This window comes from Girardinichthys multiradiatus, chromosome 24, assembly GCF_021462225.1.
Source record: "Girardinichthys multiradiatus isolate DD_20200921_A chromosome 24, DD_fGirMul_XY1, whole genome shotgun sequence".
In the NCBI taxonomy this organism is placed as follows: domain Eukaryota; kingdom Metazoa; phylum Chordata; class Actinopteri; order Cyprinodontiformes; family Goodeidae; genus Girardinichthys; species Girardinichthys multiradiatus.
In genome coordinates, this window is record NC_061816.1 from 1,656,490 (window position 1) to 1,680,209 (window position 23,720).

At 39.6% G+C, this 23,720-nt stretch overlaps 1 protein-coding gene and 1 long non-coding RNA gene across 4 annotated transcripts in view; both read left to right on the top strand.

The window, feature by feature from the left end:
• The window catches only part of LOC124861391 (NACHT, LRR and PYD domains-containing protein 3-like), a 923,911-nt gene that overhangs the window by 279,697 nt on the left and 620,494 nt on the right, over positions 1-23,720 (top strand). The window lies entirely within an intron of this gene.
• On the top strand, positions 12,372-23,413 carry LOC124861525. Its single transcript, XR_007036646.1, has 4 exons — positions 12,372-12,603; positions 12,753-12,823; positions 13,069-13,128; positions 23,092-23,413. It is a non-coding gene; the product is annotated as an uncharacterized LOC124861525 (long non-coding RNA).

Consider the following 23,720-nt stretch of genomic DNA (forward strand, 5'->3'; position numbering starts at 1 on the left):
CCCCCTCCTGAGGCGACGGATGGTTTGCCAGAATCGCTTCGAGGCCAACCGGTAGACCTTATCCATGGCCTCACCGAACTCCTCCCAGGTCCGTGTTTTTGCCTCTGCCACAGCCCGGGCCGCAGCACGCTTGGCCTCACGGTACCCATCAGACGCCTCAGGAGTCCCACAAGCCAACCACAGCCGATAGGACTCCTTCTTCAGCTTAACAGCATCCCTTACTGCCGGTGTCCACCACCGGGTTCTGGGATTGCCGCCGCGACAGGCATCGCAGACCTTATGCCCACAGCTATGGGCAGCAGTATCGACAATAGATGCGGAGAACATGGTCCACTCGGACTCTATGTCTCCAACATCCCCCGGGATCTGGTCGAAGCTCTCCCGGAGGTGGGAGTTGAATACATCCCTGGCCGAGGGCTCCGGCAGATGTTCCCAGCAGACCCTCACTATGCGCTTGGGCCTGCCAAGTCTGACTGGCTTTCTCCTCCTCCAGCGGATCCAACTCACCACCAGGTGATGATCAGTGGACAGCTCAGACCCTCTCTTCACCCGAGTGTCCAAAACATGCGGCCGAAGATCTGATGATACGACAACAAAGTCGATCATCGACCTCCTGCCTAGGGTGTCCTGGTGCCAAGTGCACTGATGGACACCATTATGTTTGAACATGGTGTTCGTTATGGACAACCCGTGACTAGCACAGAAGTCCAATAACAAAATACCACTCGGATTCAGATCGGGGAGGCCATTCCTCCCGATCACGCCTCTCCAGGTGTCACTGTCGTTCCCCACGTGGGCGTTGAAGTCCCCCAGCCGAATAATGGAGTCCCTGGGAGGGGCACTATCCCGCACCCCCGACAGGGACGCCAAGAAGGCCGGGTACTCTGCACTGCCACTCGGCCCATAGGCTGAAATGATAGTCAGAGACCTCTCCCCAACCCAAGGCGCAGGGATACGACCCTCTCATCCACTGGGGTAAACCCCAACACGAGATGGCTGAGCTGGGTGGCAACAAGCAAACCCACACCAGCCCGCCGCCTCTCCCCGTGGGCCACTCCAGAGTAGAACAGAGTCCAACCCCTCTCAAGGAGATGGGTTCCAGAGCCCACGCTGTGCGTGGAGGCAAGCCCGACTATTTCTAGTCGATATCTCTCGACCTCCCGCACAAGCTCAGGCTCCTTCCCCCCCCCAGCGAGGTGACATTCCACGTCCCCAGAGCCAGCCTAAGCATCCGGGGATCGGGCCACTGAGGTCTCCACCTTCGTCCGCCACCTTCGTCCGCCACCCTATCCTCTTTGCACCTGTCCCTCACGGTTCCCCCTGCAGGTGGTGGGCCCACTGGGGGATGGCCTCGCGTCTCTCGTTCGGGCTTGGCCCAGCCGGGTCCCGCGAGGAGCAACCCGGCCACCAGGAGCTCTCCGACGAGTCCCGACCCCAGGCCTGGCTCCAGGGTGGGACCCCGGCTCCGCCGTACCGGGCGACGTCACGTGCCTCGATATTTTGTTCTTCATGAGGGATTCTTGAACCACTCTTTGTCTGACCCATCACCTAGAGCCTGTTTGCCATGGGAGACCCTACCAGGGGCATTTAGGCCCCAGACAACATAGCCTCTAGGATCATTTGAGCACTCAAACCCCTCCACCACGTTAAGGTGGTGGTTCAAGGAGGGGGTTTAATCAATCAATAATCATAATTCCAACATATGGCGTCCCTGGGTGGGCCTTAAAAAGACAGACATCAAATCATTGTTGCACAAAATAAACAATTGTGATCTCCGTTAACTAGACGTTTTATTGTGAGATTTTTGAGTTTCGCACAGAACGTTTGTGAATTAGGGATATCTGGCCGAGAATTTGCTCAGTTCTGCTGCAGAGGATAAAATAATCTTTCAGAGGTTTTTGTTGTGGATGCAAGGTGAAAGTTGGTTTAACTTGTGGAAAATTTAAAGTTAATTTCTAGGCGGCCAGCCTACTGCATCAGCTGCAGAAAACCAGCGCTGATAAGCAGCACACCTGACCCCAGTGTCCGCTGGGCATAATTACAGTTGTGACCAACATTCTCCCAGTCAGGTAGAGAACAACACTTACATCTGGTGGCCATTTAATAAAATTGCAGTTGCAGCTGGATTTCCCAAACCGCAGACCTGCACTCGCTACCATCTGGTGGTCACTAGTGAGAATTACATTTCCTACTTTGATTTGAATCACTCAATTCATCAACACAGGCCAATAATTCCATCACCTATGATCAAAAGGGCATAAATTAAAGTTGAAAGTTGAAGTTACAGATCATTCATTACCACTTTTGGATAAAATTTAAGCGTTTTTGCTGGGTTTTATTGTGTAAAGCATGTTTTGATCTGATTCATAAAACTAACTTAGTTGTCTAACAGGAAGGTAGGTGATCCATATTAGAGAACACTAACATTTATTTGAAGCTAAGAACAGCATTGAATGTTATAGTTTCATTTTCCCATATTTTATTTTGAATTTGGTTTTGGGTTATTTCAAAATGCTTTCTCTTCTTCTTTCTTTCCCTTTTTGTGTGTGTTTGCTTGATTACTCCCATTAAAGCATAGACTTGGGTAAGCCACAGTTTGAACGGTCAAACCTGTGTGCCCATTTTAAGCAAACCCAGACACCTGAAAGATACATATATGAATCAGACTGCTAGCTGAACAGCTTAGCCTGTTGTGTGCTGCTAATTAATTTAGTAATCATTTAATCACTGAACAGCTTAGCCTGTTTGTGTGCTGCTAATTAATTTAGTAATCATTTAATCATTAAACAGATTAGCCTGTTTGTGCTGCTAATTAATTTAGCTATCATTTAATCACTGAACAGCTTAGCCTGTCTGTGTGCTGCTAATTAATTTAGTAATCATTGGTCACTGAACAACCCAGTCTGTTGCGTTGCTGCTAATTTCTCTAGTGGTGGTTCATAGATAAACAGTTTTGTGTGTTTGCATTGTGCATTTTGGGCCAAAGATGGAGAGAACATCCCAGACTGCAGCTGGAGATGTGTGCATGGTGGAGGACCCCATAGGAATGCAGCCACAAGAGGTGATTGGGTCATTGATTCTGTTGTCCCCAGAGGAGTGTAAAGGTCTCAATGGTTATGGCATTGAGCAATGGGAAGCCAGGATTCAGGAGTTGCTCCAAGTCATTAAAAACCCACCAAAGGACAGACGGGTCTCAGATGTGTTAGGACAGCTCACTCTGTTATATCAGCGAAGGTTAATGTTGGAAGTTGACCAGCGTGTTAAACTGCAGTTAGAGCTGAATGATACTTTGCAGACGGTGGATGTCCTTAGAGGTGAACTAACAGAGGTTGGAAATGGATTGGAGGCAATAGAGGGTAGCCATGCCACCCCCCCCATCCCTGGAGGAATGGGGGGACGAACCGAAACCCCCCTCACAGGTTGAAACCTTTGGAGGTGAGCCACACCTGCGTAACCCTGAGAGAACCTGCAGGTCAGATCTGGAGGATGTAGAAGCTGCTCTCCAGAGATTACCTTTTATTAATTTTATTTCTTTATTTCTTTATTAGGAATAGCCGGGCAGGGTAGAGGAGATTTTCAGTGCAGTTAGAATCTAATGTGTTCTGAAAGATATGTGCATGTAACCTTGTTATTGAAACTTTGATGTGCCGTGCTGATGTCTGGGGCCGCTGCGCTCCCAGCTTTATGTGTGTTTTGCGTGGTTATTGAACACCTGAGAGCAAGCGCAGATGCGCTGTGAGACTGCATTGTTAAAATAACCTCATGGTGAAATTCCCCATTTTCTTTGTCTTCAACCTTACTGCTTGCTAGCTTGCCACCAAAAGTTTTATAACTCTTTGTCTGCTCAAGAGTTGGGGGAGGTTTTATGACTGAGTATAACTGAGTTACAGTGGAGCTGTGCCCCACCCTCCACTCACAACCATATTCTTTTTGTCATATTATCATTTTTGCCATAACTGCTGGTTGATCCCATTCGCACCCACTGCTGTTTTGCTTTATTTTTGTTTAGTTAGATATTTTACCCCTTTTGTGTAGAACTTTGCATGTTTGAGTAGGTGAAGATTATTAAATCAGAAGAACGGATTGTATCAGGCTATGATTTAATAAATATTCACATAGATAAAGAGAAGGCGTTTCTGGGTTTATTTTGTGTAAGAGTGATTCGTCAGTCAAGATAAGGTTAAAAGTTCCACACGTTTCGGCAGAAACGGTCGATTAAACAGTGACATCTCCGATAATAGTTATTAATTATTACTGAGTATTTAACAGTTGTAATTATCAAAGGCGTTGAGCCACAATTACAACACCAGAAGACATCTCTGGTCTCGATTCATAAATGAGGATTTTGGTTAAGAAATTAATTTAGTCAAATTATGATTTTTTATTATAATTATTGATAAGGATTAATCAATCAATAATCATAATTCCAACACAAGTATAAAGAGAAAATAGACTAATTCCTGTTTTTATATTTTCTATCATAACTGAAATAAATTTATTTACTTCTATGACTGATGCCAGTGGGTAATATAACTGTGATTATCAGAATCTGAGTAAATGCTCAGAAATGTGAAAATGAACCACATGTTGCTCATGTTTCAAAGTCAGACCGTGGGGCAGAGAGCATATTCTAGAGACTCTATGACTTTAAGATCTTCAACTCAAACCTGTTCAGATAAAATGAGTCAAAACCACAATTTCTTGAATTAATCTGCCAAACAACATGATTGTTTCAGGACGGCACTGATGAAAAACGTGTTAATATTACAAATATATTTAAAAGTAGCCTCGTCGGTCTTATTTCTATCTGTTTTAATCATCATGGCAGCGATGTGCGTTCCCGCGCCAGGGCGTCTGAATCTCAGCAGACATGAACCTTTCAGGTCAAAAGGTTACCTGCGCCGCTTGGACCGCTGCCCCTGGACCATCAGGTTGCATTTTGTTCACAAACAACTAACAAATGACCCTTGTTGTCACGGATACACACTAAGGTTTCTGTTTAGACTCTTTTGCAACATAAACGCCTCCTCATTATAGCGCCCCCTAACGTTGGATGTGTTGAAATAGTTGAATTTCCTCCATGTTCTTCTAACTATGTGAGACGCCCCGTATCAACTTTTAGCTGGCAGGCAATAAACTCTGATTGTTTTAAGTTTATTTACTGAAGAAACAAATTAAGATTTTTTTTCTAAAGGTTTTTATAGTTATTCCTAAATATTAAATTGATGAGGGTTTATAACAGTCTCTTATTTTCAGTGATTTAATATTTCTCAGTTTGTTTTGGTGGTGTACGTTTTTAATGCCATATTTCATGTTGTAATTTTAGGTTTCGATTGAATTTAGAGAACTTTAGGAGGACGGGGTTCATGTCCCATATCAGGGATCTATGTTGGTGCTGTTTTTATTCACACCTCTAAGCTGCAGGATAATGTGGATGTTTCTGATTGGTTAATTAATTAGCGTTTTTTCATACTTTTTTATCATTATGAAATGTTGGTTCCTGGATGATTAATGATGAGCCAATAAAGTTTAAAATGATGTTTTAAGTGTGTTTTTCTATTCAGTTGACTTTATGTAAATATTGTAAATTAACCTTTATTTTAATACTCTGCAGTTTAGTTTATTGTTCTAAGATCAACAAAGAAACTAAAATTGTTCTGTTTAATGATTAATCTCTAGTTTATTAATTGTTTATTAATATTTTTAAAAACATGATCACTTTTAGAGCAGAATCAGAATCATCCTCCAATATTAATGAGCCTAAACAACAGTTTTATTTATTAGAAATAGAAACATCATGTTATGTTTATAGCACAACAGCTTTTTTTATCTTCTTATTGAGACAGCAGATTATTTATCGTTATTCAGAGACTAATGATGTTTGAATAAAACATGTGAACCATTTAATTTATGAAGACTGTTGGCTTTCCTCCTATCTTCTAGTTAAGCTGCTTCAAACAACAGCAGTATTATTGCACCCGGTACTTTATTTTGAAAGAAACTCACAGGAAGCGTGTTTATAATTGTTCTAGCTTTATATTAGCTGTAGTTACCACTTGTAGCCACCAGAGGGCGGTCAGGCGAGCGGAGCGTCGCATTCATCTGAAGCTGCGAGCAGCGTCCCAGATTAGTTTCTATGGAAGTGTTGAATCTCCACTTTGGAAACGTTTTAGTGGAGTAAACTCACCCGGAAACCAGATGAAGACCACCAAGAACCCTACTAGAACCTCATCCCGATGAGTCTGAGGTTAAACTTTGGTCCCAGAAATGAGGAGACTAAATTATATTCAGTCATGGATCCAGTCGCTCAGCAGGAGCAGCGATTTGTTTTCCTAAGTTTCCTGATGAAGTTGTTCCAGAAAGGAAGGATGATGAAGGTCACTGGGTCGCCTGAGTCTGGAAATAGAAGAAGCCTTTTTTATTTGGATCAATGTTTATGGAAACAACAACGAACCTAGAAACAGAACTTGGCTTCAGCAAATGACAAATGTTATAGAAGAGATGAAAACAACATATTTTAAGGATCTAGTGGTAGTTGGTGGTGATTTTAATATAGTTCCAGATGAATGCATGGATAGATGCTCCTCAGAGTTTTCACAGAGTCATCAGAACCCAGTTATTGGAAACTTTCTAAACAGCAATGGTTTGTTGGATGTGTGGAGAGTCAGTAACCCTGACATAAGACAGTTTACTTGGATCAAACCTGATGGAAACGCTAAATCTAGAACTGATTATTGGTTCGTCTCTGCCTCCATGATGCAGTTCAATGTTAATACTAATATTTCTAGAAGCCCCCTAAGAGATCACTGTAGAACAAGCTGGACCATTTCTAATCAGACTCTCCAGAAGAAACCAGGAATATTGGAAGTTCAACTCATCCTCTTAAATATTGAGAAATATAGCTGGAAAATTAAAGAGTTGATCCAAAATATTCATAATAATAACAACCACCTTTCCCAAATACAAAAATGGGAATTATTTTTATTAAAAGACTAGAATTGGATAAAAGGGAGAAGGAAAACAGTTTGGTTAAAACATTGATGGATTATTCCTCTAAACTGAATTGATCAGAAGACGACAAGATAGAAATCTCTGATCTACAGACTCAATTAGACCAGATTTACCTTAATGAAGCCCAAGGAGCATTTGTCAGATCAAGGGTCGAGTGGACAGAAGATGGGAAAAAATTCCTCCTTTTTTATCCGGCTGGAAAAACGAAGACAAGAGAAAAATGTAATTTCTTGTACTTTGATTAATGGGGAGGAATGTACTAACACAAAAACAATATCTAAAGAAATCTATAATTTCTAGAGTAACATTTATTGAAGCTACAAGATTCAATCTAGGAAGAGGCAGAAGACCAGGGTGAAGTTTATCTCCATTGTTATTTCTTCCTGTGGCAGAGCTGCTGTCCATCCTGTTAAAACCTCTGAAACTGAAGGCTTTACTATAGATGGACAAAAACTAGTTCTCAGTCAATTAGCGGATGACTCCACATTGTTTTTAATCAATAAGGAACAAATACCTGTCGCCCTTCAGGTGGTGAAGTTCTTCTCCCAGGCTTCAGGCCTGTTTCTTCATCTGAACAAGTGGGAACTTTTAAGTCTTCATCATAGTTTGGAAAATATGTTGTATAATATCCCAGTGAAGAAGGAGGTTTGTTACTTAGGAATATGGATATCCAAGGATTCAGAAGCTGGTAGCAGTAAGAAGATCCAGAAACCAAATGAAACATCCAGAAGATTCTTAATAATTGGTTGAAAAGAGACTCAACTTTATTTGGAAGATCGTTATTGACAAAAACCGAATGAATCTCCAGATTAATTTACCCCACTTATTCTCCACCTCTTTCTAAAAACACTATAAAAGAAATAAAAACCCTCGTATTTAATTTCATCTGGAGAAATAAACATCATTATATGAGAAAAGCAGACATGATGAAAAGTTCTGAGGAAGGAGGATTAAAAGCGACTGACTCTGAAACAATGAATGGTGACTAAAGCTAAGATGGCTTCAGTCGTTTCTAAGGTGTAGCGAGGACATGTGCTTCACTTTACCCACATTCATATTTAACTCATTAGGAGGCAGAGATTTACTTCTGAAATGAGACTTTGAGGTTTCTAAGTTCCCCATGAAGCTCTCTGCTTCCATCAACAGGTCCTGTTTTACTGGAAAATGATTCCCAAACATGACTTTAGTGGCATAATGTCCCGTTGTGGAACAATAGGATGATTCTAAGTAGAAGAAAATCAATCTTCATGGAAGGATGGATGGAAAAACACATTTGGTCCATTGTTAATTTGATCAATAATAAAGAGGAATTTAGTAATAAATATAAAATATTCTGTTCCCCTGAGGATTACAGTAATGTTGGTTGATAATATTCCAACTGTCATGATTAATCTAATCAGAAATAACTCAGATCAGACCCCAACTCCTCATTTACATAAAACAATAATTAATGGTTTAAACTATGGAGAAAAAAATGGAATAACTTGATTTATAGAAAACTTTTAATTGATGAGATCTATTCTGGATTCTCTAAAACAACATATTATTTAAAAAACTTTAATAAACATGAAATTCTATCAATTAGAAATACATTTTTGAAATTCCTCCTAAATTAAAAGAAATAAATTTCAAAACTGTTAATGAAATTTACCCTTGACAGGAATTAATTAAAAATATTCAGATTTGAAAGTGAGAAATGTTATTTTTGTAAATATCTCTGGAATCAGCAGAACATTTGTTTTCTGAGTGTGAAGTTGCTCTAATTTATGGAAGGAAAAACACAACTGGTTGGTCTCTGAGTCTCTGAAATAGATTGGATTTCCTGGAAAGGCCCAAAGATGGAATATTAATAAGGGACAAAAATAATATTGAATGTTTTGTTAGTTTTACTGTTTAATAAAAAAGGTTTGTAGCGCTGTAGCTAACTGGTTTCCAGCTTCAGATCAGCGAGTTAACTGGTTCCCAGTCAGATAAATGAACACAGATTCTTCTCCTGGGCTTCTTCAATATTTTCTCAGTAATTGTGAATTAGAAGCAGCTCCACAGAGTTGAAAACAGCTCCACAGAGACTCAGAGCGGAGCTACCGATGCTAACAGACTGCAGCAGCAGCTTCAGAGGAGCTGTGGCTCCTAAACTCAAAGCAGAGGTTCAGCTCCAACAGACAGATGAAACTAAGCTCTACAACTCTGCTATAAACGCTAAGATGCTGAGCTTCTACTTTAAAGTTAGGAGAATATTTATGAAATGTTCAATTATCATGGAAACAGTCAGAATAATGTTGATGTTTTAGCTGCGGAGCCGCAAACTAAAACTCTCTTTATCAGAGCAGGGCGGTTATTATTGCCCTCTACTGGACATAGACGGTAACTGCAGCTAATTAATAAAGGTGAAGAATTTACATATAATTTACTTCCGGTCTGTCCTTTCATGTTAAGGCAATAAAAACAAGTAAAAAATTTCCTCCGTTATTAGTGGAATAAAAGGATCTTTAAGTTGAAAGCTGTTTTCTCCCTGAAACATTTTACTTTTAGTCAGAAATCAGCCAATTAAACATTTTGCTGAGGCAATGTGACAATATATTTTCAGGAATTTATTATTTTCTTAATTAGACACCTATTCTTTTGTCATTATTGTTTTATTTTACTAAAACAGTCAGTCAGTCATTTTCTGCCACTTATTCCATAGTGGGTCACGGGGAAGGTGGTGCTTATCTCCAGCAGTCTATGGGCGAGAGGTTGACCCTGGACAGGTCACCAGTCCATCGCAGGGCAACACACAAACAACCACGCACACACTCATTCATACACCTAAGTAACCCAAATAACCTAACAAGCATGTCTTTGGACTTTTACTAAAACAAACTTGATGAAATTTAAAATAAAATATTTACAACTTTGAAACTAACTGAAGTATGATCAATTATTTTTCTATTTCTATTCAGTTGTTTGACACCTTGTGGTATGTCCCCGATCAACTTCACTGTAAATATGAGTCTGAAATATGTAGATTATTATTTTCAGGATAATTCATTCAGTCCATTTAGTTTTATTTATTGTTTTTACAGCAGTTTCTATCAGAAGGACATTATGTCTGATTTTTGTTATATTTTATTTTTAGCTAATTGAGGTGAAAACTAATAGGTACAAAGGTAACAATTCATGATAACTATGTTTTATTATCAATGATAATAATAACAAATACTTATTTCCCACTGGTGGTGAGATATTGTAATCACTATTGTTCATATTAATTGTTTAATCAGTTAATTGTTCAGTCAGATGTTTTGTTTATCTTTCTTTGTTGTAATTTAAACTTTTATCACTTGCATTAAATCAGCTTAAATTACTGATGTTAAACATAAATAAGATTCCCTGCAGGGTTTAATTTAGTCTCATCAGAAACATCTTGTTAATATAAATATGGCAGCTAGCTTTATAATTCAGTGTATTGTCATAAAGTCTCCTCAGCAAAGAACTTAATTCATCGTTTTCTGACTAAAAGTCTAATGTTTCAGGGAGAAAACAGTTTCAACTTAAAGAAAACTATAACTCATAATTTTCTCTGTTAGAGTGAATTAGAAGCAGCTCCACAGAGACTCAGAGCGGAGCTACCGATGCTAACAGACTCCAGCAGCAGGTTGAGACACCTTGGAGGAGGTTTTTAGCTCTGAAGCTGATCTTCACTTCTGCTTCCTGTTTTAAACACAAACTCTGATCATCAGCAGCTGCAGATCTACAAGCTGATGTTGAACAGCAGCATCTGTCTTTCAGTTTACAGTCACTAATATTTTTATCATCAATCAAATTCATTATTAAACTAATGTAAAGGATTGTAGTGTGTAATTACAGTCTGCGACCACAGGAGGGCGGTATCAAGACCGAGTTTAGGACAAAATGATTAAAATCTTAATTTTTTAGTGCAGTTGTGTAATATTTGCACTTTAATGAACATTTTTATTATTTTTATAAATTAATGTTTCTGCCCTGCGTAATGCAGTATTTCTTTTTCAGTATAAAATAATAATTTATAATATATATATATTTTTTTTATTTAGTTTTATCAAAAGTAGTATTAATGATTATCATGTCTGTCTCTATATGTGTCTCTATGATTATTAATTAATGTCCATCTCTAATAACATACATGTATAAAATATGTAGATTGTTATTTACAGGTTATATCAATAGATGTAATCAGAAAGTATTTAATGAAAAATATAAAGTTTAACCGTTTTGTTTCATTATAACTAGTCACTGCCCTCTGGTGGTGATGTGTTGTAACTACAGATATTCATCATATTTATGGTTCAACAGGATGGATTGTTTTTCTTCAATGGCAATTTTAATGGGGGGGCCGAGGGTGGCCAGTGCCACCCCTGAAATCTCATTGGCCACCCCTGTGGCTGATTTCTGATCAGCGGAGGTTTTCTCGAGTGACCTTGCAGGTCAGAGGTCAGTAGAGCCACGCTGCATCTGCGTGCTGCCTGCAGCTGAGCTCCAACAGAGACAGCATCCATTGGAACTGGATAAAAACGGATTCAGACAATTGAGAGGTATGTAATAATTTATTATATTTTATTTAATGTTTTAGTAAGTTGTAATTTGCTCTGAATGTGTAGAAAAAAACTTTATTTAGCAAACTTTATATAAGTAGCAGCAGCTAAAAGACAAGAACAAGTTAACTAGTGTAGCAGCAGCCTGCAAAGCAAGTTAGTTTTAACCTCAGTTGCTTTTTTGTTGTTATTAATGAGATAAATTGAAGATGAATCGGGTCTGGACTGAAGACTGGGGTTATTTTGCTGATGTGTGTGTTCAATATCTGAAGCTGATGTCATATTTTTTCACTAAGCAGTGGAAGAAATGTGACAGTCGTGTCAACAACAAACGGGCTTATTTGCAGTTCTGGGGAAATAAATCAGGACACCATGCAGTTTGAAATACAACCAAAATACTAAATGATCTTAAAGAAAAACATTGAACTGTACATTGATTGGTTATACATTCTTAACATATTTAAGGTTGGTTCAGCACTTTTTTCCAGCGCTGTATTTGCTCTGTTTTAAATGCTGTTTAGAGACTTTTTTCTCTTAGAGATTAAGGACTAGGCTTCATTTTCACAGCTCACATATTTTAGACAATAGGCAGACCAACCTGCATTCAAATGCCACAAATGTTAGAGATCCAATGTGTTGATTGTGCTATTAAGTGTAAAAAGAACATAATTATACAGATTGTTGACACTTCCTTGTTTTCTAAACGTTTTTAATGAAGTCAAAGTTGTTATTTAAGGCGTCCCAGAGCCCCAGAAACACCTTAAATTTGTCCACTGATTTAAACTCAATTCAATGATTCCTCTTGATATTGTAGTTCTAGCTGCACGAAGTGAGTTGACTGACTGGTTGATTGAATGATTGATTGGTTGCATGATTGAGTGATTGAATTACATTTCCTCCAGAGATATTAAGAGAAGATGAAGAGAAGCAAAGATCTTCAGAGCTTCTTCAGCTTCTACCAGCAGCAGCACAAAGGTCCACACAAGCCAGCAGCCTGGTGATGAAGATGATGAGCCGTCCACTCCCCCAATACAGGATGGTAGGTTATGCATGGAGAGTTTGAATTAGAGTTACAACTTTCTGAAATACGACACACACAATTAAAACAGTTGACAAATGTGAAGACAGAAGAACAAGGTGTGTGTGTGTGTGTGTGTGTCATTTTAAACCATCCTTGTATTCCCACAGTTGACCAGCAACACTTAGAGGAGGAAACTGGTTGTGAACCAACATTGTCTGGAGCTCCACCTACTAAGCAGGTATGTCAGGTTCAGATGTAATTCATGAACATGTTACTTGAAGTTGTTGTGTTCTCTCTCTCATACTTGAGTTCATTTACTATAAAAAACAAAAGATTGTCTAATTGTGTTTGATATTTCTATGTGAATACATAGAAAACGTCAGACCTAAACATAGAAAATCTCAATAGAATATCAAGAACAATATGTGACACTAATCTGTCCACATTCAGTCTGTTTAATGGTTGTTGTTTTTACTGCTTCAGGCGACACTGATGACAGAGATCCTCCTAATGTTGTACCTGCTGCTCCACCTGGACCTTACGGTATGTTGGGACATTTTATCTTTCAGTTCACACAGCATTATGACTTCCTTCTTTCTTTTTAAGTAACATTGAAATATGGATCACATTTTCACTTTGTAACTTGTCATTTTGAATAAAACCTTGTAAAAACTGAAGCAAGTGCTTATCACGATTCTTTATATTTTACAGACATTTCACCGTCCAGAGCAGCAGGTCCTCGTCTCAGCATTTTCCCACAAACCCTGCAAGGCGACAGGAAGAGGTCCTTCAAAGGCGAGTGTTACAAACAGCACCCATGGCTTGAGTCTCACAAAGTAAAAACTCTGCCTACTGATTTGTGTGCAGACATTTTTCTTTGCTAAATACTCAAGCATCTGCATTTACTTCATCTATGGGATTCTGGAACTGGAAAAAGGCGATGGATTTAAAGTACATGAAAGGTCAAAGGGTCATGTCAATGCCATGTTTGCATGGGGTGAGCACAAGAAGGCAGCACTAACCGATTCTTCAATATGTGATGCTCTCAATGAAGCATATAAACAGAAAATAAAAGAGAATGGAAAATATATTAAAACAGTGGCTGAAGTGCTCCTTTTGACTGCAACACAAAACAACGAGGTCACCGTGAGACAGAGGAGGCAGCTAACAGAGGAAACTTCTTAGAAATATTAGAAATGATTGCAAAGCATGACCCAGTGGTAGAGAAAACAATGAAAGGAAAGCAGAATGCAACACACCCTCCATTTCTGCTACCTGTATGACTCCTTCTCTTTTCCAATGGTTATAATCAGTCTGACAGAGAGAGGTATCCCAATCCTTGTGGTTTTTAGTGACCATCAGTGGGACCCTTTGTGGGGTTCCTTGAGACGACATTGTTGTAAATAAGCGCCGTTTAACTAAATAATCTGAACTGAAATTATCTGTGTAGTTATGCTGCTATAGGCTTAGGCTGCTGGAGGACATAATGACCACTTTCACCGTCTTCGCTACATTCTAACACTACTCTCCAATTTTGCATTATTTGCTGTTATTTCAGCTTTTAACTTTGTTCTCTCTTTTCTCTTCCTAGAAGCTACACCTGGCCTGACTCTGTGTCTACCTGTGACACATTTCTGGAGAGGGGAATTGTCCGAGCTTCTGCTGGTAACAACTTAATGCTCACCCTCTACCGATGATCCACATAGCCCTGTCTTTTAGTGTTTAACCCTTTCTCTCTCCTAGACATGGAAATTGACTGAACTTTTACTGTAACTAATTCTATGTGCTCTCTTTCAGACTATAACCTTGAAAACTGGCTCAGAGTTTATCTGTTCTTTCTTTCTAGGTGAAATGACTAAAGGAGCTACATCCATTAACATTTACTTTTCCTTCCCATAGAAAGTACTCCTTGATCAGTGCTTCTTTGTTCTCTTTGTGTCTCTGCTCTGTTCTCTCTAACCCCCAGTGGGTCGTGGCAGATGGCCGCTCACACTGAGCCCGGTTCTGGTTCTGCTGGAGGTTTCTTCCTGTTAAAAGGGAGTTTTTCCTCTCCACTGTCGCTACATGCATGCTCAGTATGAGGGATTGCTGCAAAGTCAACGCCAGTGACTGTCCACTGTCTCTACAGTGGACGATCAGGCCATGCTCACTGAGCTGCACAAACAGCTCCTGGAGATGCACCATGTGTTCCTCCGCAGAAGGACAAGGCACCAGGATATTATCCAAATAGACAAACAAAAACAGCATGCCCTGCAGTAACAAGTCCATGATTCGCTGGAACGTCTGTGTAGCACCTTTAAGGCCAAACGGGATCCGTAAAAACTCAAAAAGACTTAAAGGAGCGATAACTGCAGTTTTGGGTACATTTAACTGATGGTTTTGTTGTCCGATGAACTAACCCCTCCCTCCTACTTCCCTATTTCTAAGTGGATTGCTCAATCCAGTTCTCCATCCAACGGTTCCGGACTTCCATAAACCTGGATGGTCTTACTTAGCAGGTTTACTGGAAAATCTGTTTAAGCTGGTGTCGGGAAATTACACGCCTAACCTCTAACAGCCTGCATCCAAAAGTCTCACCCTTCTTCAACTTGTAGGCTGGACAACTGAGTAGTCCAAAGCAGTCATCCACTCCTCGACAGTTACTTCTGTTAACGGCTGCTCATTACCTATTTTACAACTTTCAATTGGTATATGGGTTAGGTTGATTTTAGTGGCTCGGCACGAGCCCCAAGGGCATTGTTTTAACAAGTTTGGCTTAAGGCAACCTATAAAAACCTCCTAAAATCATTTGGAACCAGGCAACAAGACTTTTTACCACCAACGAAAAACCCAAAAATAAGGAGACTCAAATAATTGACTGTCCACAATAAATCTAGAATTTTATATGCTTTATTTAATTAGTAATGCTTTTGCAGGTGTCAGTAACAGATTAACAATCAGCAAAACTTAAAAAAATTGAATTATAGAAATAAATCAATCAACTTAACCTATCTTACCCTAAAGCTGAAACTGGTAAGGCTGAAGAGGCTTTGGAGACGGAGGTTCACCATGGATCCGACTGGAATGATTTCTTCAGTAGGCCACAAGTGATTGTTTTCTTGGATGAGAGGCAAATCTTCAGTTTTCTTCCTCTACGTGGACAGGCGCTGATGCTCGGGGTTTCAATGGTAAAGTTGAAAAAAAAAAACATTTTCAATTTAAAAAATGGAAACTTTGTTGGCATATGTTTCAAAAGTCGGTAGCTTCCAGAGCCTGAATAGTTGAAGGAAACCTTTGAGGTGTAATTGAGGTTGGTTCAAGATTTCCAGAAGCCTGAAACTTAGAGCAATCAGTTGTTCACTGACCAAGTTCACTTCAGTTGTCTTGGTAAAAATGCAACAGATGAAATTCAGATTCTCAATTCTGAGTTGCAGCTCTTCTCATAGCACACGGGTTGATCCTCTCTATAATGCAGAATTGTCAGCGGGGCTGCGTCTCCAGTCTTCTGATTCATCTGTAGCTTCTTTCTTTGTCCCATCTTGTTCGCTGGTCTTCTGCGAGGAAACAACCCCGTTTCTTTCTTTGGCAGTTTTTATAGTGCAGATAGCCTCACTGCTCATCCCCTGTTGCTGGGCAGGCTATCCCATCATTGAGTTACATGGTTGCCGTGATTTTTTGTTGCTGTCTCTTGGCCTCCGTAGACAGAGTTGTAAACAGCCCCCAGCTGGCTCCCTGTGTTATGACTTTTGCCTGTTTTTTGACTTTCATGACTGCCGCTCCCATCCTGGTCCGATGACCTTTGCCTGTTTTTTTGACCTTCATGACTGATGAAAAACAGCATGAAACTGGCTTCCCGTTTTTCGCTCCCATGCTTGTTATGACTTGAGCTTGCTCGTTGACCTTCCATCCATGCCCAGTTCCCGTGAGCTGGCTCTGCCCCTCCCGTCCTAACGTTATGTCTCTGCCGCCTCTGGCTCCCAAGCCATGGTGCCCTCCTTATCTGCTCAGCCTCAAGCTTTCTAACACAGTATTTCTCTGCTTCTTGCTCTCATACCAGTTACAGCTAAAAAAAAAAAACAAAAAACATCACTTCATTTTTATTCATACATCACAATTGATTAACATTACCACTCTTCATTACATTTAATAATTGTAGAAAAATAGAAAATCATCATACATGTTGCTGTGATTATACTTGTAGTTTTACACTTCTGAAAAAGATAAGACAGTTAAGACTTCTGAAAAAGATAAGACAGTCACAGTTAATGTGTGACTTTTCACTTTAAAACTGTATTATAATCTTAACTGAGAAAAAGCTTGTTCATGCTCGAAAAACCTCCAACGTGACAGAATTACAACAATTCTGCAAAGATTAGTGGACCAAAATTCCTCCGCAGGGCTGTAAAAGACTCATTGCATGTTATAGCAAACGGTTTATTGCAGTTGTTGCTGTTGAGGGTTAGCCCAACCAGTTGTTAGGTTTGGGTGGCAAACACTTTTCACCACTATCTATCTTGTGTATAGCCACTCCCAGGCAAACTAAATAAGCGAGCTGCTGCTGCTTTTCAGCACAAGCAACTGGGACTTACACGAATCTGCCACTATTGGCTAGCTAAACTGATAACAGACGTGGAATAACATTGCTTCCCGGGACTTACGCAATATGGTGTAAAGAGGGTCTTAAATTATGCTTAAATCTTTTCCACAATCATAACCAGCAAAGGGTTTATCTTTTATTTCATCAAAAAAAGTGTCTCTCCAGTTTGGATTCTTTTGTGTATGTTTAAAGATGACTTGAAGGCAAAGAAGTTGCCACAAGCATCTGAACCAAATGTTTTTTTTCTCTCCTGTGTGGATTTGTCATGTGTTTGTATAAATATGATTTTGAAGCAAAACTTTTTCAACATGCATCACAACTAAAAGGTTTGTCTCCTGTGTGAATTATCATGTGTCTGTTTAATTGTGACTCAAAGACAAATCTTTTTCCACATGCATCACAACTAAAAGGTTCATCTCCTGTGTGAATTCTCATGTGTGTGTTTAATTCTGACTTGTAGTAAAATCTTTTCCCACATGCATCACAACCAAAAGGTTTATATCCTGTGTGGATTCTCATGTGTTTATCTAAAGTTGACATCTGCACAAATCTTTTCCCACATGCATCACAACTAAAAGGTTCATCTCCTGTGTGAATTCTCAAGTGCCTGTTTAAAGCTGACTTGTAGACAAATCTTTTTCCACAAGCATCACAAACAAAAGGTTTGTCTCCTGTGTGGATTCTCATGTGTGTGTTAAATTTTGACTTGGAGGAAAATCTTTTTCCACATGCATCACAAATAAAAGGTTTCTCCCCAGTGTGGACTTTTGTGTGTCGTTTTAAATTATATTTCCTGGTAAAACCTTGACCACACTCACCACAATTAAATGTTTTACTACCTTTCTGGACATTTGTCAGTGAATCTATAATTTTCTTTTCTCTGAAACAAGTCTCATTACCAGAACAATCTGAAGACGTTAATCTTGGATGACATGTCATGTGACTCTGAAGAGAGCGTCTGTTAGCAAATTTTCCTCCACACTCAGAGCAGCTCAAAGATTTGTTGACAGTGTTTCTGCCTGATCCTGAAGTCCTGCTAGGCCATATCACTCAGCCCTACGCTATATGATGTAAAAGAGTCTTAAATTATGCTTAAATTTTTTCCACAATCATAACCAGTAGGGGCTTTTCTTTACTGTAAATTCTAGTGTGTTTGTTTAGGTATGAATTAGGTTTTTACCACATTTATCACATCCAAAAAGTTTCCAGTTCGGATCCTTGTGTGTTTGTTTAAAGATGACTTGAAGGAAAAAATGTTACCACAAGCATCTCAACCAATGGTTTTTTCTCTCCTGTGTGGATTTGTCATGTGTTTGTATGAATATGATTTTAAAGCAAAACGTTTTCCACACACAAGCAAATTATTAGTCTTCTGTGTGGATTCTCATGTGTATTTTTAATTGTGACTTCCAGGCAAATCTTTTTCTACATGCATCACAGCTAAAGGGTTTGTCTCATCTGTGTCTAACTTTAACTTACAGCGGCCTGTCTTGTGTACCTTTAAAGGCTTTTGTGAGCTTCTGAAGGCAGGCTCAGAAGCTTCACTTTAGGAATTTAAAACACTCCTTTTATTTTCTTTTTGTCAAAAACCTGGAACTAAGGAAGCTTAGATAGCTTTTATTCAAAAACCAACAACACCCGGCTTAATGTCACTTCCCCTTTCCCTGGCTGAGCTGGGTTGCAACATTTAATGGGGGCTCGTCCTGGATCTTAATGTAATCCTGGTGACTGAACCAAAAAAAGTAAAAAATATACACACGGCCACCGGCCGTAACAACGCAGCTCCTCTCTTGGGATGAACGAGACAAGTTTAACTCCCTTAACAGACCTGTTGTTAATAAATCATTTCAAGGCAGGAGGAAGCATAAAGCTTTGATTATAAAAAACAACTAAAGGTTTTATTAAATCCCCTTTATTACATTAATAACACAAACATATCTTGGTGCCACTACCAGCCACCAGGGGGCAATATTCTTCCCAAACCAAACAAGGAGAACTAGTTGACTGTGGAGGTGTTATGGTGTAGTTAGTTTTGTTGATTGAGGTGGGTGCAGATGAGAGTTAAAATCTGGTAATTCAGCAGATAAACTGACCGACAATCAGGCCCCCAAGCACTAACTGCTATTTTTTTTAAAATAGTGTTGGCATGAAGAAGGAAACATCCAAACCTAATCTGGGCTGGAAAACATCATCCATCATCTGGTGTCTCTTCCTCTGCTGCGTCCTGCCGCTGTTTGAGCTCCTGCTTCCCTCCAGTTTCTTTGACCAGATGTTCCTCAAGCTGCTGGACTTCTTTCCAGAGTTCATCAACTGCTGCTGCTGCAGCTCTCTTACAGCTTTATCAACACTCCCGCTTCTGGGCTGCTGACGAACAGAGAACAAAGGATGAAGAACCCGGAAGAGATCCACGTGTTTGGGACGAGGGGGCGGGGCCAGCGGAACCGGAAATCATGACTAAATGTATTATTGTTTTCCATACCTCAAGGAGAATAAAGTAGTGTCTGTACTTCCACTTAGAAAACACAATCTTCCCTCCAGACCCGCCATTGTTGCAGCTTACATCTGCTAGTTTACCTGAGCAGGGCTGCTGGGGGCGTTTCTGTGTAAACTGTACTCTGCCTCTGATTGGCTTACCTTGAAAGCCTCCTCTACCTTCTTCTTCTTTTATATTGGCGGTTGGCAAACAACTGAAGGAGGCATTACCGCCACCAACTGGTAAGGAGTGTGGACCACATGACATCTATACAGGTCCTTCTCAAAATATTAGCATATTGTGATAAAGTTCATTATTTTCCATAATGTCATGATGAAAATTTAACATTCATATATTTTAGATTCATTGCACACTAACTGAAATATTTCAGGTCTTTTATTGTCTTAATACGGATGATTGTGGCATACAGCTCATGAAAACCCAAAATTCCTATCTCACAAAATTAGCATATTTCATCCGACCAATAAAAGAAAAGTGTTTTTAATACAAAAAACGTCAACCTTCAAATAATCATGTACAGTTATGCACTCAATACTTGGTCGGGAATCCTTTTGCAGAAATGACTGCTTCAATGCGGCGTGGCATGGAGACAATCAGCCTGTGGCACTGCTGAGGTCTTATGGAGGCCCAGGATGCTTCGATAGCGGCCTTTAGCTCATCCAGAGTGTTGGGTCTTGAGTCTCTCAACGTTCTCTTCACATTATCCCACAGATTCTCTATGGGGTTCAGGTCAGGAGAGTTGGCAGGCCAATTGAGCACAGTGATACCATGGTCAGTAAACCATTTACCAGTGGTTTTGGCACTGTGAGCAGGTGCCAGGTCGTGCTGAAAAATGAAATCTTCATCTCCATAAAGCTTTTCAGCAGATGGAAGCATGAAGTGCTCCAAAATCTCCTGATAGCTAGCTGCATTGACCCTGCCCTTGATAAAACACAGTGGACCAACACCAGCAGCTGACACGGCACCCCAGACCATCACTGACTGTGGGTACTTGACACTGGACTTCTGGCATTTTGGCATTTCCTTCTCCCCAGTCTTCCTCCAGACTCTGGCACCTTGACTTCCGAATGACATGCAGAATTTGCTTTCATCCGAAAAAAGTACTTTGGACCACTGAGCAACAGTCCAGTGCTGCTTCTCTGTAGCCCAGGTCTGGGGAATGCGGCACCTGTAGCCCATTTCTGCACACGCCTGTGCACGGTGGCTCTGGATGTTTCTACTCCAGACTCAGTCCACTGCTTCCGCAGGTCCCCCAAGGTCTGGAATCGGCCCTTCTCCACAATCTTCCTCAGGGCCCGGTCACCTCTTCTCGTTGTGCAGCGTTTTCTGCCACACTTTTTCCTTCCCACAGACTTCCCACTGAGGTGCCGTGATACAGCACTCTGGGAACAGCCTATTTGTTCAGAAATTTCTTTCTGTGTCTTACCCTCTTGCTTGAGGGTGTCAATAGTGGCCTTCTGGACAGCAGTCAGGTCGGCAGTCTTACCCATGATTGGGGTTTTGAGTGATGAACCAGGCTGGGAGTTTTAAAGGCCTCAGGAATCTTTTGCAGGTGTTTAGAGTTAACTCGTTGATTCAGATGATTAAGTTCATAGCTCGTTTAGAGACCCTTTTAATGATATGCTAATTTTGTGAGATAGGAATTTTGGGTTTTCATGAGCTGTATGCCAAAATCATCCGTATTAAGACAATAAAAGACCTGAAATATTTCAGTTAGTGTGCAATGAATCTAAAATAAATGAATGTTAAATTTTCATCATGACATTATGGAAAATAATGAACTTTATCACAATATGCTAATATTTTGAGAAGGACCTGTACATACCCTACATACACTAAATCCTACAACTTACACTGTTTTAAAAAATAAAATATTAGCTGCTTCTATAATAGCATTACATATAGAAGGATTAAATTCATCAATACTACAATTTATTTCCAGTTTTTTGTAGTTTTATTTCACTATTATTCCTAAAAGATTCCCAATCTGCAGATCTAAAGCACCATTTTTTCATCCCCTTTATACAATATTTCTCTATATGTAGTTTTACTTCAGTAATAATAGGGAAGTGATCACTTCCTATAGTTGTTTTATTGATTACTTTCCATTAACACCTGCTAGAGAATCTGAAACTAATGTTAAATCAATTTCTGATACTGTATTTTCTCTCAAATTAATTCTTGTTCCACTCCCATCGTTCAAAACTACCAAATATTTCACATCCATTATTTCTTCAACTACACCCCATTTTGATCATTATGATCACTCCATAGTGAGCTATGTCCATTAAAATCCCCACAAATCACTTTATCCTCTAAATACTTCCCAAGTTCCTCCATTAGAGCTAAAGAAAGTCTTTTACATGGATTAGAAAAATGTGTTATTTTAACTTTCCCAATTTTTGTCCAGATTTCAATAATAATATATTCTAACTCTTTTCCTTTAGGTCAAACTCTAATTTGAATCCCCTTTTTAATGAATATTATACATCCTCCTCCTGATGATACGTCTCTATCTCTTCTAATGCTTTCATATCCTTTGATAACAAAATCAAGATTTGGTTTTAGCCAAGTTTCCTGAATGCATATAATATCTAATTCTTCTTCAAAATCTTTAACAAATCCTTTAAACTGTTGCCCATTTGAAATTAGACTTCTATCATTCCATTGTAAGACGATCAATTTGTTCTTTCTTCCAGTCCTCCTACCCTCCCTTCTTCCCCTAATCTCTTATTTATGTGCTCCCATGATATATCCTTAATACCGAAAAACCTCTCTGCTCCTTTCACGATTATTTTGATTTTATCTGTCTTGTGCTTAACTTGATCTGTACAATTAATTACATCAGCAATAAACAGCATCATCTCTTCAAATGTCAGTACTGTGTCTGATCTAATCTGCCTTTGCTCTGGTGTTGGACTCAGCTGAACCTTTCCTGGAACATCTTTTGGTTTCTTCACTCTTTTTGCAGCTTCTGCATAACTTCTATTATTAATGACTTCAACTTGTTCAATTTCCACAGCTTTTCTCCTTACTTCACATCCTCCATGAGTCACCCTGTGTTGCCCTCCACAGTTCCAACAAGTATCCTTTCCATTTTTACATTCATCATACCCATGCTCCCCTCCACACTTTGGACATCTTTGTTTCCCCTTACATGCTGCTGCGATATGTCCATATCTCTGGCATTTATAACATCTTAGAGGAGGAGGAATGTATGGCCTAACAGGAAAACACATACACCCTACTTTTATTATTTCAGGAAGAGTAGCTGTTTGAAAGACTTTCTACTCTTTTTCCTTCATTTGTTCTCATCAGTCTTTTTCTTTTGTTTATTTCACTTCCATAGAATCATATTGAACTAATTCAACTTTAACTGTCCTTTTATTTGGTTTTGTCTCTAAACTTTAAACCAACTCTTTATTTTCCTCTCCAGGCTGCAGAGTCTGCTGATATAAACATGCATCATGAATTCATGTTTTTCCTGATAAACTGTGTAAAATAATGTGCACTACATGTGGCATCCCTGCTACTTCACACTTTGAGCTTGTTAAATGTTTGAAGCTAAATATTTCTAGGATAAAAGACATCATCTGGCAGATTAGCTCAGATTGCTTCAAAACTCTTCCATGATGAAGAGCATTAGTGAAAACGAAGACTGGTCATAGTTGGAAAGTGTTTTAGCTGTGATCAAATAGCTCCGTCTGTTAGAGGATCTCCTGTAGTCTGTAGGGTCGGTTCTCTGAAGGCTCCTGAGGACCAACAAGCTGACAAGGAAATGGATCCATAAAAAGTTTGAGACACAAGAGTGTCGACCTGTTGGATGGTCTCTACAACATGAGACCAGTTTGAAGCTGAAATGGTTCTGACTGAAGACCCAAATAGTGTCAGACATTAAAGACGCATAAAGGATTTTTATTGCACTGTATGAAGGCTGCAGACACCAACAAACGAGATGTTCTGGACTGAGACATTTTGACTTCTGGGAATTTATCTCACTTGGTGAGCTTGACTTTGATTCCAATAACTTTAAACCTGTAACTGTGTCAAACTGACCAGATGTTC